The sequence below is a fragment of the Somniosus microcephalus genome, chromosome 4, assembly GCF_052327205.1.
Source record: "Somniosus microcephalus isolate GS21.2 chromosome 4, FLI_Smic_1.0, whole genome shotgun sequence".
Taxonomy (NCBI): domain Eukaryota; kingdom Metazoa; phylum Chordata; class Chondrichthyes; order Squaliformes; family Somniosidae; genus Somniosus; species Somniosus microcephalus.
This window is the reverse complement of record NC_140990.1, coordinates 49,865,568-49,880,848: the sequence shown is the minus strand read 5'-3', so window position 1 is coordinate 49,880,848 and position 15,281 is coordinate 49,865,568. Positions and strand designations below refer to the sequence as shown.

Genomic DNA, 15,281 nt, shown 5'->3' with positions numbered 1-15,281 from the left:
AGAATGTGGAGGAAAGTGAGTGGAATAGCTGAGGTCAGAGATACCTTTGGAGGAGGGACTAGAGGAGGATGAGCGGTGTGGCACAGAGCTGGAGAATCTACTAAACGGAGTGGCTTGCTAAACAGAGTGGTAAGGGGAATTTGGTGAGAATGGGAATTGGATGCTGAGGGGGAAGGAGGTGCTCAGTAATTTAAACCAAGGAGCAACAGTAAATAATAAATAATCACACCGGAGGACACAGAAAAAGTGACATCATAATCAACACACAGCAGAGCAAATTAACATAAGTATATCGGTAAGAATATCGATATCCCTTTGTGTGTTTAGTCTCTTTAGTGGTTAGTGTTAAGCTTGACTTATTAAGGATTTATTAGTGCAAGTAACTGTAAGTCAAAGGAAAACGATGCAAGTGATTAAATTCTAACTGCTTTTAAAGATGCTCATAACTGATAAACAGCGAAGTAATTAATCACAGTTCAAGAAGTAAACTACAGATAACAAAAAATGAATTCATTCATTCATTAATAATGACCAGGCAGTGTGTGGGGATTGTAGTATGTGGGAGTTTGTGAACAACGAGACTGTCCCAGACTGCCACATCTGCAGCAAATGTCTCTGCCTCATGACATTCCAGCTCAGAGTCAGTGAGCTGGAGTCCGAGCTAGAGACACTCCGACATATAAGGGAGGAGCAGGAATTACTGGATAATTTACTCGAGTACAGTCACACACCAGAAGAAAGCACAGGTGCAGGAAGGGGAGAGCGTGACTGTCAGTCAGCCGGGTAAGGGGAATGTGGAGAAGTAGTGAAGGAAGTCCAGCAGACATTGCTCCTGGCCAACAGGTACAAAGTACTCAATACCTGTGAGGATAAGGAGAAAGACTGGGAAGGACAGCTAGAATGCTGCCCAAGGCACCGTGGAACAGGAGGCTGTCCAAGGGGTGGAGGAGCAGAGTGGAGACATTGTCGTACAGGGGATTCTATAATTAGAAGGGTAGATAGTAGTCTTTACAGTCAGGATCGAGAGTCCCGGAGGGTGTGTTGCTTTTCTGTTGTCAGGGTAAGGGACATCTCAAAATGGCTGGAAATGAATCTGGACACCAAATCCAGGGACTACTTACATTGTGACACCAAATCCAGGGACCCACGTTAAAAGAATTCACGCACAGGCATTTCCCACCCTTTAAAATGAAGTTCTGGACCTGGAACGTCAGGACCCTCATGGACCCCAACAGTGACAAACCGCATTGCCCGGGAGCTCAGACGTTTCGACATTGACATCGCCGCCCTAAGTGAGACCAGGCGGGCAGGGGAAGGCCAGCTCAAGGAGCAAGGTGGTGGCTACACCTTCTTCTGGAAAGGCAAACCTGAAGAAGAACGCCGCCTCCATGGGGTAGGCTTAGCCATAAAAAATGAACTAGTTCGGCGTCTCAGAGACTCTGCTAGTGGTATAAACGTGCGCCTCATGACTCTTCAGCTCACCCTAACCCGGAAACAGTGCGCTACAGTCATCAGTGCGTATGCCCCAACATTGGAAGCCCCAGACGAGACCAAAGAGGAATTCTACTCCAGCCTCGAACAATCCCTGACCCAAGTCCCAACGGGCGACAAGCTGATCCTCCTTGGCGACTTTAACGCCAGAGTTGGAAAGGACACAGATCTCTGGGGAGGTGTGATCGGCAGAGAGGGGGTAGGGAAAGCCAACTCCAACGGTACCCTCCTCCTGTCGAAATGCTTAGAACATGGCCTTGTCATAACCAGCACCTTGTTCCATCAGAGAGACAAGTACAAAGCTTCATGGCAGCATCCTCGTTCCAAGCACTGGCATCTGCTGGACTATGTCATCGTCCGAGCGAGGGACCGCAAGGACATTCGCATCACCCACGCCATGACAGAAGCCGACGACTGCTGGACAGACCACCGCCTAATCCGCTCTGTCATCTCCATCAATGTAGCCCCAAAACAGCAGCGGCAACAGAAATAATGCCGCAGGAAAATTAACGCCGGAACACTCAAAGACCCCGCTAAGAAAGCCCTATTCAGCCTGTGCCTCACAAACAACCTGACGACTCCCAGTGATGCAGAGACACAGAGTGCCCACAGCGCCTGGTCTGCACTCAAGGCCTCCATAATCAGCACCTGTGAAGAGACGCTCGGTCACTCGACCAGGAAACACCAAGACTGGTTCGAAGAGAACAACCAGGAGATCCAGGAGCTAATAAGCCGCAAGCGCAAGGCATTCCTGATCTGGAAACAGCAACAGAACTCAAGAGCAAGAAAGCAGCTCTACAGACGCCTGAAGGCTGAGGTCCAACAAAAAATCAGCGACCTAAAGAACAGATGGTGGGTGGAGAAAGCGCAGGAGATCCAGCAGCTAGCCGACAACCACGACGTGTGTGGATTCTTTAGCGCAGTCAAGACCATCTACAGCCCAAGCACCCAAGGCCCTACCCCTCTGCGGGCCAAGAACAGAAAGGTACTCATCAAGGACAGAGAGGCAGTCAGTGCCCGCTGGAAGGAGCACTTCGAAGATCTCCTTAACCGCGACTCCGTCTCCGACGCGAGTGTCCTCAACTCCATCCCGCAGCATGCTACCCGCCACCATCTCAGCACAACCCCAGCCCGGCATGAGGTTGAAAAGGCCATCCAACAACTGAAGAACAACAAGGCCTCAGGAGCAGATAGAATCCCCGCCAAGGCACTAAAGCATGGCGGAGAAGCACAACTGGTGCAAATTCATGAACTAATTTCTCTTATCTGGAAGCAGGAGAGCATGCCAGGGGATCTCAGAGATGCCGTAATTGTGACCATCTTCAAGAAAGGTGACAAGTCCGATTGCAGTAACTACAGAGGAGTTTCCCTGCTGTCTGCCACAGGGAAAGTCATCGCAAGAATCCTCAATCGCCTGCTCCCAGTGGCCAAAGAGCTCCTCCTAGAGTCACAATGTGGATTCCGCCCACTAAGGGGCACAATGGACATGATCTTCACCGCACGTCAATTACAAGAACAGCACCAACCGCTGTACATGGCCTTCTTTGATCTCACAAAGGCCTTCGACACTGTCAACCATGAGGGATTATGGAGTGTCCTCAAATTCAGCTGCCCTCAAAAGTTTGTCACCATCCTCCGCCTGCTTCACGACGACATGCAAGCCATGATCCTGATGAACGGTTCCACCACAGACCCAATTCACGTATGAATCGGGGTCAAGCAAGGCTGTGTCATTGCACCAACGTTCTTCTCGATCTTCCTTGCTGCAATTCTCCATCTCACCCTCAGTAAGCTCCCCACTAGAGTGGAACTAATTTACAGAACAAACGGGAAACTGTTCAACCTCCGTCGCCTCCAGTCCAGATCCAAGGTCATCCCATCTTCTGTCATCGAATTATAGTATGCAGACGATTCTTGCGTCTAAGCACACTCTGAGGTCGAACTCCAAACCATCGTCAATACCTTCACCGAAACGTACAAGAGCATGGGCCTTACACTAAACATCCATAAGACAAAGGTCCTCTACCAACCTGCCCCCACCACACAGTACTGCCCCCCGGTTATCAAAATCCACAACATGGCCTTGGACAACGTGGACCACTTTCCATACCTCGGGAGCCTACTGTCAACAAGGGCAGATGTCGACAGCCAAGTCCAACACCACCTTCAGTGTGCCAGTGCAGCCTTCGGTTGCCTGAGGAAGAGTGTTTGAAGACCAGGATCTCAAACCCAGCACTAAGCTCATGGTCTACAGAGCAGCAGTAATACCCGCCCTGCTGTATGCCTCAGAGACATGGACCATGTACAGCAGGCACCTCAAAGCCACCAACGCTGCCTCCGCAAGATCCTGCAAATCCATTGGCAGGATAGGCGCACCAACGTCAGTGTTCTTGCTCAGGCCAACATCCCCAGCATCGCAGCTTTGACCACGCTCGATCAGCTCCGATGGACAGGTCACATTGTCCGCATGCCCGATACGAGACTCCCAAAACAAGCGCTCTACTCGGAGCTCCGGCACGGCAAGAGAGCCCCAGGTGGGCAGAGGAAATGCTTCAAGGACACCCTCAAAGCCTCCTTGAAAAAGTGTAAGATCCCCACCGACACCTGGGAATCCCTGGCCCAAGACCACACAAAGTGGAGGAGAAGCATCCGGGAAGGCGCCGAACACCTCGAGTCTCTTCGCCGGGAGCAAGCGGAAGCCAAGCGCAGGCAGCGCAAGGAGCGTACATCAACCCAAGCACCCCACCCACCCACCCCTTCAACCACCGTCTGCCCCACCTGTGACAGAGACTGTAGGTCCCGCATTGGACTCATCAGTCACCTGAGAACTCATTTTTAATGTGGAAGCAAGTCATCCTCGGTTCCGAGGGACTGCCTAAGAAGAAGGAGGAGGAGCAGAATGGAAACATTGTCGTATAGGGGATTCTATAATTAGAAGGATAGATAGTAGTCTTTACAGTCAGGAGCGAGAGTCCCAAAGGGTGTATTGCCTTTCTGTTGTCAGGATAAGGGACATCTCAAAATGGCTGGAAATGAATCTGGACACCAAATCCAGGGACCACTTACATTGTGACACAAATCCAGGGACCACTTACATTGTGACACAAATCCAGGGGCCACTTTCACTGAGACTATAAATGGAAATCAGAGGACCTCAGTATGGGGAATGGTCATGGTGGTGAAAAGTGCTCCAGTGAGGGTGAAAGGCGGGTAATGGATGAAGATATGATGGTGGAATCAGATGGTGACAGGTTATTTTCAGAAGCACTTTTCAGGCAGGCTGATGATTGGATGTAACCAGCCCAACACCTGGATCCGCCTGTTCTTGTTCCCAAATCCCAAAGTCTAATGTCCCTGATATATTTTTCTGTGAGAAATGTCGAGATGTGAAAGAAGGGAAAAATCAGGCTCCAGCCAGAAAGAATGTTCCTTGAATGAACAATTCATGAGACTGTTTTGTGACTCATCTGTGTGAGGTTAATAAACATGAAATGAAAAAAGATGCATCCAGTGACACCTGTGTTGTTAATAGTGGTTTCTAACCCGAATCACTAATGCCGAAGTCTAACCTCCAATTGACTACCCCCAACCACTAACCCCAATCCTAACCAATAACCAAGAGCCACAAACACTAACCACTAAGCCTACACCCGAACCCCAGCCCCTAACAAAGGATCATTGACAGGGATCAATGGAGCAGCTAAAGACCTGATAATGGAACTATTTGAAACAATTATCTCGATGAAAGAAATAGTGCAAGGTATGTTAGTAACAAGAGATTAAATCAATGAGACCATCAAGTTCAGTAATTACTATTACAAAGATCAGAACCTTTCAAAGGTTATCAGGTGCAGTACTTGTGGAGGAGGTTTCCTAACTCGAATCCACAAAGGGTTAAATTATACAGCTAATAACAGATTTCAAAACTTATGCAAGATTGTTCTATAAAGCTATGGTTCAAAGGAATTGCAGCTGAGTGTACTCTTTTGTGCTAACAAATAAACTGTAACTTAACTTAAAACATTAAAGGAAACTTAATAATTAAATTAACATTTCATTACCTGTGGTGATAAGCAATTCACAATTCACAATTCAAATCACTTTATTGGCATGATAAGGTACATCTTATGTTGCCAAAGCATCAAAATAAACAAATAAACTGTAACTTAAAAAACCATTAAATGAAACTTAACAAATTTAATTAAAATTTAGTTGGCCACCCTATGCCTGAGACAAAGAGCCTTGTGTCCAATAAGGGGAATAAAGGCCCACAGCCTCCCCTGGCCCCGGGCCCTGAACAAGGGACTGGAGAAACTCGCTGCCCTGCAGATCAGACAATCAGCTGGCGCTATTCCCGCCCCTCGGGCTCCCTGATTGGTTGGAGGACCCGCCGTCGGCTCACTCCTCCAGCCCCGCCCCGCTCGCTCCCTATTGGTCGGAAGCTCCCGTCAATCAGACCGCGGGCCCGGGTCACGTGTCCCCGAGGAGATCACGTGAACCGTCCAACTGACGCCGCTCGGTTCGGGGCCTCGCGGACTCTCAGGTTTTTCTATTTCTCTTTATTCTCTCCCGATCCACCCCTCCCCCCACCCCGCGCGATTCTCCACCCAATCGGAGCGGAGAAAACTCACTTTGCGTCACCGATCGCAACTCTGGAACTGACACCAAGGCCTTTCCCAGAATGCCCCGTGCCGACTCTGTCCGACAGGATCCGAGTGCACAGGCGCAGCTCCGAGTGGGGGAGGGGGTTGGTCTCCTCTGGGCATGCGCAGTTATTACCCTTGGTGACCGGGAGGGGTCGCTGTGCCGGACTCGGCCCGAACCGCCGTCCCGTGTGCACATGCGCGGACTCTCGCTGTCCCCAGTAGGAGCAGGAGGGGCCATTCGGCCCCTCGAGCCTGCTCCACCATTCAATGAGATCATGGCTGATCATCACCTCAACTCCATTCACCGGCCCTATCACCATGTCCCTTGATGCCCTTACTGGTCAGAAATCTATCGACTTCTGTTGTGAATATACCCAATGACAGAGCCTCCACAGCCCTCTGGGGAAGAGAATTCCAAAGATTCAATCACCCTCTGTGTGAAGACATTTCTTCTCATCTCAGTCCTGAATGGCCGACCCTTTATCCTGAGGCTGTGGCCCCTGGTTCTAGACTCCCCAGCCAAAGGAAATATTCTCCCAGCATCCACCCTATCAAGCCCTGTAATAATTGTGTATGCTTCAATGCTACCGACCATAGAGCACATATACCAGAAACGCTGTTTACGGAGGTCACGGACCATCATCAAAGACCCTACCCACCCCAGCCACAGTCTGTTCGCCCTCCTGCCATCTGGGAGACGCTACAGATGCACTCGCACCTGAATGACCAGATTTAGGAACAGCTTCTTTCCCAGGGCTGTCATCCTACTGAACTCCACAAATAAACTGTAAAGCCTGCACATCTGCCAATGCACTTTATTATGTTTATGTTTATGTTAATGTATTACAAGCCAAATGAATGTTGAATGTTTAAATGTCTTAATCTAAATGTACACTCTCGGGAGCCGCAAGCCTACATTTCGTTGTACTGCACTTGTGCACTAACAATGACAATAAAGTTGATTATGATTATGATTATGAGATCCCCTCTCATTCTTCTGAATTCAAGAGAATACAGGCCTAGTTTACTCAATCTCTTCTCATACGACAGTCCCGCCATCCCAGGAATCAATCTTGTGAACCTTTGTTGCACTCCCTCTATGGCAAGTATATCCTTCCTTAGGTAAGGAGACCAAAATTGTACACAGTACTCCAGGTGTGGTCTCACCAAGGCCCGATATAATTGGAGTAAGACTTCTTTACTCCTGTACTCAAATCCTCTTGTAATGTCAATCAACCATCAGCTAGAAGAGGTCGCTGGTGAGACCAGTGAAGAAAGAAAGACTTGCATTTATATAGCGTCTTTCACCACCACCGGACGTCCCAAAGTGTTTTACAGCCAATGAAGTACTTTTGAAGTGTAGTCACTGTAGGAAACGCAGCAGTCAATTAACACACAGCAAGCTCCCACAAACAGCAATCTGATAATGACCAGATAATCTGTGTTTTTTGTTATGTTGATTGAGGAATAAACACATTGGCTCGGACACCGGGGATAACTCCCCTGCTCTTATTCAAAATAGTGCCATAGGATCGTTGACGTCTACCTGAGAGAGCAGACAGGGCCTCAGTTTAACGTCTCATCCAAAAGACGGCACCTCCAAAACTGTTGCACTCCCTCAGCAGTGCACTGGAGCATCACTCTGAATTTTGGTGTTCAAGTCTCTGGGGTGGGACTTGAACCCACAACTTTCTGACTCAGAGGCAAGAGTGCTACCAACTGAGCCACTGGCTGACACTAAAGAGCAAGCAGTTCTGATGACAGGTCATTGACCTGAAACGTTAACTCTGTTTCTCTCTCCACAGATGCTGCCTGACCCGCTGAGTATTTTCAGCAGTTTCTGTTCTTATTAAAGAAACGAGGGAGTGATTGCTGACAGAAAGAATGTTGGGTTGTCCTGCACATGCGCACCTCCCTGGTGGCTGAGACGAAACACCGACTCGCCCCCACCTGAGCCGCGCATGCGTACCAGATGTTGTGGCTCCGCATGTGCGCCCGATGTTCCAACCGTGGGGTTTTGTGCGCTTAGCATATGCGTTGCGGACCGATCGGGATGGGCGATTGTGGAGCAGGAGGGAGAGCGCGGGGGCCATGAGCGCATGCGCGGGACTCAGAGTCAACAGGGCACTTTTTGGAGCGCGGGATCTTGTGGGTATTACAGCCGCCATTACTGCTGATCCTTTCAACCAACCTGTGCAGCAGCTGGGGCCTGAAAATCAGCTTCACTGCCCCTAGGTTCAGAAAGAGGAAAATTAAACAACAGTTTGCCTCTGATCCTTTTCTGATCTCAATTTACAGGGTTATAGAAGTGGAGCAGTTACAGGCGGGAAGCTTAAACCAAACATCACGTCAAAATCTGACAGAGTCGCTCGATTCATCCGGACCTGAATATCATCGGCCTTTGCACATGGAAGGATAAAGCAGCGATCACAGCGATGTCAAACCGTACACGTGTTCGGTGTGTGGACGCGGATTCAGCCAATCGCCTGACCTGGCGAGACATGTGCACCATCACACCGGGGAGAAACCGGGTAAAGGTGGGGATGGTGGGAATGGATTCAGTTCCCCGTCTGCAATAGAAGTTCAACAGCACAGTCGCACCAGGGACAGTCCATTCACCTGCTCCGTGTGTGGAAAGGGATTTGTTCGTTCATCCCACCTGCAAACACACCAGCGAGTTCACACTGACGAGAGACAATTTCAGTGTTCTGACTGTGGGAAGAGCTTTAAAAGCCCCGGGGAACTGAAGCGACACCAGCTTGTTCACACTGACGAGAGACCATTTCAATGTTCTGACTGTGGGAAGAGCTTTAAAAGCCCCCGGGATCTGAAGGGACACCAGCTTGTTCACACTGATGAGAGACCCTTTCAGTGTTCTGACTGTGGGAAGAGCTTTAAAAGCCCCCGGGATCTGAAGGAACACCAGCGAGCTCACACTGATGAGAGACCTTTTAACTGTCCTGACTGTGGTAAGAGCTTTAAAAGCCCCCAGGAGCTGAAGGGACACCAGCTTGTTCACACTGCGGGGAGGCCATTCATCTGCTCCGTGTGTGGGAAGGGATTCGCTTTGCCCTCCAACCTGTTGGTACACCAGCAAGTTCACACTGACGAGAGACCTTTTAAATGTTCTGACTGTGGGAAGAGCTTTAAAAGCTCCGGGGAGCTGAAGCGACACCAACACCTACACACTGGGGAGAGACCGTTCACTGGCTCCATTTGTGGGAAGGGATTCGCTCAGCCCTCCAACCTGCTGATACACCAGCGAGTTCACACTGACGAGAGACCCTTTAAAAGTTCTGAGTGTGGGAAGAGTTTTAAAAGCCCCCGGGAGATCAAGCACCACCAGCGAGTTCACACTGGGGAGAGGTCGTTCACCTGCTCCATGTGTGGGAAGGGATTCACTGTGTCATCCAACCTGCAGACACACCAGCTTGTTCACACTGACGAGAGACCCTTTAAATGTTCTGAGTGTGGGAAGAGTTTTAAAAGCCCTCGGGAGCTCAAGCAACACCAGCGAGTTCACACTGGGGAGAGGGCATTCACCTGCTCCGTGTGTGGGAAGGGATTCAATCTGTCATCCCACCTGCTGGTACATCAGCGAGTTCACACTGGAGAGAGACCATTCACCTGCTCTGTGTGTGGGAAGGGATTCACTCAGTCATCCAACCTGCTGGTACATAAGCGAGTTCACACTGACGAGAGACCCTTTAAATGTTCTGACTGTGGGCAAGAGCTTTAAAAGCTCCGGGGAGCTGAACAAACAACAACACCTACACACTGGAGAGAGACCGTTCACCTGCTCTGTGTGTGGGAAGGGATTCACTCAGTCATCCCACCTGCTGGAACATCAGCTTGTTCACACTGACGAGAGACCCTTTAAATGTTCTGACTGTGGGAAGAGCTTTAAAAGCTCTAAGATCCTTAAGAGACACCAGTGTGTTCAAACTGATCATAGAATCTAAAAGCACAGAAGGAGGTGATTCGGCCCATCGTGTCTGTGCCGGCTCTTTGAAAGAGCTGTCCAATTTAGTCCCAAACCCCAGCTTTATCCCCAGAACTCTGCAAACTAGTCCTCTTCAAGTACACGTCCAATTATCATTTGAAAGTTCCTGTGGAACCTGATTCCAGCATCCTTTCAGATGGTGCATTCCAGATCTTAACAACCCTCTGTGTGAAAACAATTCTCCTCATTTCCCTCTAGTTCTTTTAGCAACTATTTTAAATCTGTGACCTTTGCTCGATCAAAACCCCTCATCATTTTGAACACCTCTATTAGGTCTCCTCTTAACCTTCTCTGCTCTAAGGGGAACAATCCCAACTTCTCCAATCTCTCCACATAACTGAAGTCCCTCATCCCTGGTACCATCCTGGTCAACCTCCTCTGCACCCTCTCCAAGGCCTTGACATCCTTCCTAAAGTGTGGTGCCCAGAATTATACACAAGACTCCAGCTGAGGCCAAAACCCTGCAGCTGTACAAAACCCTGGTTAGACCACACCTGGAGTACTGTGAGCAGTTCTGGGCACCACACCTTAGGAAGGATATATTGGCCTTGGAGGGAGTGCAGCGTAGGTTTACCAGAATGATACTCAGACTTCAAGGGTTAAGTTACGAGGAGAGATTACACAAATTAGGGTTGTATTCCCTAGAATTTAGAAGGTTAAGGTGTGATCTGATCGAAGTTTTCAGGATATTAAGGGGAACAGATAGGGTAGATAGAGAGAAACTATTTCCGCTGGTTGGGGATTCTAGGACTGGGGACATAGTCTAAAAATTAGAGCCAGACCTTTCAGGAGTGAAATTAGGAAACACTTCTACACACAAAGGGTGGTAGAAGTTTGGAACTCTCTTCCGCAATCGGTCATTGATGCGAGATCAATTGTTAATTTTAAATCTGAGATTGATAGGTTTTTGTTACCCAAAGGTATTAAGGGATATGGGCCAAAGGCGGGTGTATGGAGTTAGGTCACAGATCAGCCATGATCTCATTGAATGGCGGAACAGGCTCGAGGGGCTGAATGGCCTCCTCCTGTCCTATGTTCCTAACTAGTGATTTGTAAAGGTTTAGTGTAACTGCCTTGTTTTTGTATTCAATGGCCCTATTTACAAAGCCAAGTATCCCATACGCTTTCTGAACCGCCTCACCAACTTGCCGTGGCACTTCCAAAGATTTGTGAATATGGACCCCCAGGTCCCTCTGCTCTTGCACCCCCTCAAAATAGTCCCATTTAGATTATACGGCCTCTCCCTGTTGTTTCTCCCAAAGTGTATCACTTCACACTTATCCTCATTTAATTTCATCTGCCTTGTGTCTGCTCATTTCACAGTCTGTTTCTGTCCTCCTGAAGCCTGCTACTATTTACTACGTTGCCAAGTTTTGTATCATCCGTAAACTTTAAACTTGTACACCTATACCCAAGTCCAGGTCAGTTATATATAACAAGAAAAGCAATGGTCCTAATCCCGACCCCTGGGTGAACCCACTGCATACTTCCCTCCAGTCAGAAAAACATCCCTCAGCACTGCTCATTGTCGCCTCTCCCTTAGCCAATTATACCCAAATTACCATCAGCCCTTTAATTCCCTGTGCTTCTATTTTCCAAGTAAGTCTCTTATGTGGTACTTTATCAAATGCCTTTTGAAAGTCCATATATACAACATCTGCTGCACTACCTTCATCAACCCTCTGTTACTTCATCAAAGAACTCAATCAGGTTAGTCAGACACGATTTACCTTTAACAAATCCATACTGGCTGCCTCTTATTAACCCATGCTTCTTCAAGTGAGAATTAATTTTGTCCTTGACAATGGTCTCCAGTCGTTCACCCACCACTGACATTAGACTGATTGGCCTGTAGTTACCAGGTTTATCCCTCTCCCCTTTTTTAAACAGGGGTGTAACATTAGCAATCCTCCAGTCTTCTGTCACCACTCCCATATATCTGAGGGAGATTGAAAGATTGTGGTCGGAGCTTCTGCTATCTCCACCCTAGCTTCCCTCAGCAATCTAGGATGCATCACATCTGGACCGGGTGACTTGTTAACTTCGAGTGATGACAACCTATTGAGCACCTCCTTTCTATCCATTTTTATCCAATTTCTCTACTCCCCCTCCTCTACTGTGACACTAACTTCATCCTCTTCTTTTGTGGAGACAGATGCTAAGTACTCATTCAGTACCTCAGCCACGCTCTCTGCCTCCATATGATGAGCTCCTATTTGGTCCCAAATCGGCCCCACCATTCCTTTAACTATCCTTTTACTTTTCATATGTTTATAAAAGATTTTTGCGTTCCCTCTTACGTTACCCACTAATCTTTTCTTGTATTCTCTCCCTTGTGTCAGCTGTGGCTCAGTGGGTAGCACACTTGCCTTTGAGTCAAATGGTTGTGGGTTTTAGTTCCACGCTATGGGACTTGAGCAAATAAAGCTAGGCGTGCAGTGCCGAGGGATCACTGCACTGTCAGAGGTGCCGTCTTTCTGATGAGACTTTAAACTGAGTTCCTGTCTGCTCTCTGTTGGATGTAAAAGATCCCATGGCACTATTTTGAAGAAGAGTAGGGGAGTTATCCCCGGTGTCCTGGCCAATATTTATCCCTCAACCAACATAACAAAAACATTGCTGTTTGTGGGAGCTTGCTGTGCACAAATTGGCTGCTCTGTTTCCCCCATTACAACAGTAACTCCACTTCAAAAAGTACTTCATTGGCTGTAAAGAGCTTTGAGATGTCTGGTGGTCGTGAAAGGCGCTATATAAATGCAAGTCTTTCTTTCATATATCCTTTTTCAATTTCCCCCACACTCTGTATTCTCCTGGTTTTTGACTGTATTCTATACCTGACATTTGTCGTAAACCTCCTTTTTCTGTTTTATTCTAACTTCTACATCCTTTGTCATCCAGGGAGCTCGAGCTTTGGACGCCCCATCTTTCCTCCTTATGGGAATATGCTTGGTTTGTACCCGGTGTCAAATTTTGTTTTATAATGTGAAGCGTGTTGGGACATTTTACTACATTAAAGATGTTATATAAATACAAGTTGTTGTTATTGTCTGAAACTAACAAATTCCACAGAGGACAATAACAGTATTTTTACTCCCAAATATTAAACATTTTGTTCCACGAGGTTTAACTGCTTTTATTCATGAATTTAAAAAGTCTCTATTAAAACCTGAGGCAGTGTGTTGTGAGACAAAGAACCTTGTGTCCAATAAGGGGAATAAAGACCCACAGCCTCCCCTGGCCCCGAGCCCTGAACAAGGGACTGGAGGAATAACAACAGAAAATGCTGGAAAAACTCAGCAGGCCAGGCAACATCCATGGAGAGAAAATAGAGTCAACGTTTCGGGTCAAAACCCTTTATCAAGACTAAAGAGGCACAGGGAATGAAATAGATTAAGAGGCCAGGCTGGGAGAGAACAAAAGAGAAGTGAAGAGACATGAAGAGGTATTCAAAACAAGACGAGGTGGTGATAGGACAAGTGGAGACAAAAGGCAGCTCTAGATTAGGTGTGAAATGCGCTGGCAGAATAGGAGACAGCTGCCATGTGGGAGAGAGAAAAAAAAGAAAGGGGGGTGGGGGGGAAAGGCCAAAACAAAGGCGTGGATAAAAAATATAAGTAAAAATGTAATAGGGGCCGAGGTTATGATCTGAAATTGTTGAACTCGATATTGAGTCCGGAAGGCTGTAAAGTGCCCAATCGGAAGATGAGGTGCTGTTCCTCGAGTTTACGTTGAGCTTCCGTGGAACAATGCAAGAGGCCGAGGACGGTGAGGTCCGAGTGGGAATGGAGCGGTGAATTAAAATGACAGGCGACCGGAAGCTCGGGGTCACCCTTACGGACTGAACGTAGGTGTTCCGCAAAGCGGTCACCCAATCTGCGTTTGGTCTCCCCAATGTAGAGGATGGTGCTTGAGCGGCCATAAGATGGGAAAAGAGAACGGAATAAAAGTGAAAAAGGAAAATAAAAGGGAGATAAAAGGCAAAACAAAGTAATATCGGCAAGGAATAATGAATGTCTTGATAGCTGGGTCCTGTGAGTGATAACAGCAAGAAGAAGGAAATTTGAGTAGTCGTTTTCTTCTTTTATGGGATTTGAGAATGTGGTCGGCTTCTTTTCTGTGGAAAAGTTGAAGACTGTGGACAAGGATCATGACATTATATTGGTTAGATAACATCAAGTGAAGATGAGGAGTTATTAGAGTGCCAATAGGACTGGCGTAGAACTGGTATTTACTTGTTTTGTTGAAGAAGTTTCGGGTTTCTGGTTAAAAGTAGTTTACTTGAAGTTTTAATTGATTTCTGATATGGTTATGCGACTTTGTATATTGTGGTGTTACTTAGTGTTAAAGCCTTCCTTAATGTACAAACGATGGAACGAACGCTCAAGTGAATGCACGCATGCGGACACAAATGATACACACGCACACACGCATACACAATGGAACTTTCGTTCGACCGAATGAAGGGCCCTCGCTCCCCAGGATGATGGCCGGCTTGGTGAGCGTGAGGCCTGCCAGGACGGATGAACGAATGCACGCATGTAGACAAATGACACACACGCACGCAGACATGCGCAATGGAAGTTATGCTTGAGCGAACGAACGAACGAATGGAGGAATGAATGACCGAATGATTGAGCGATGCCAGTAGGACTGGCGTATACGGGTTCTTTCTTTTCTTGGTTTATTAAATAGTGGCAGTTTGTACTGTAAACATTACTGATTTACCTGTAAAAATTTATTATTGTATTTATATTGTTGACCATGAAGCTGTTTTGAGGCTTTATCCTTTTAATTGTAGTCAATGAATGTAATAAATTTACTGTGTAATTGATGAGTTGTATAAGTACTGTTGTACTTGAATGTTAAAATGAAAAAATAAACCCCGGGGGGACGCGGGCTTCACACACCCCGAGTGCGGCCCCAGGCCCGATTATAAGAGCAGTGAACATTATCCGCCTCCACCCGCGGGTTCACGTTTCGCTCCGGCCCGAATCTCAACAAAGCGCCAAACTCCGGGACAGACAGGAAGTGAGCCAGCGAGCATCTATAAATGGAGGAGAAATTGAGACTGGCTCAGGGAGCGTCTGTAAATGGAGGAGAAATGGGGACTGGTCAGGGAGCGTCTGTAAATGGAGGAGAAA

At 47.6% G+C, this 15,281-nt stretch overlaps 1 pseudogene; it reads left to right on the top strand.

Annotated features, from left to right (window-relative positions):
• Nucleotides 1–3: 3 nt before the first annotated feature.
• The window catches only part of LOC147118832 (uncharacterized), a 60,899-nt pseudogene continuing 45,621 nt past the window's right edge, over nucleotides 4–15,281 (top strand).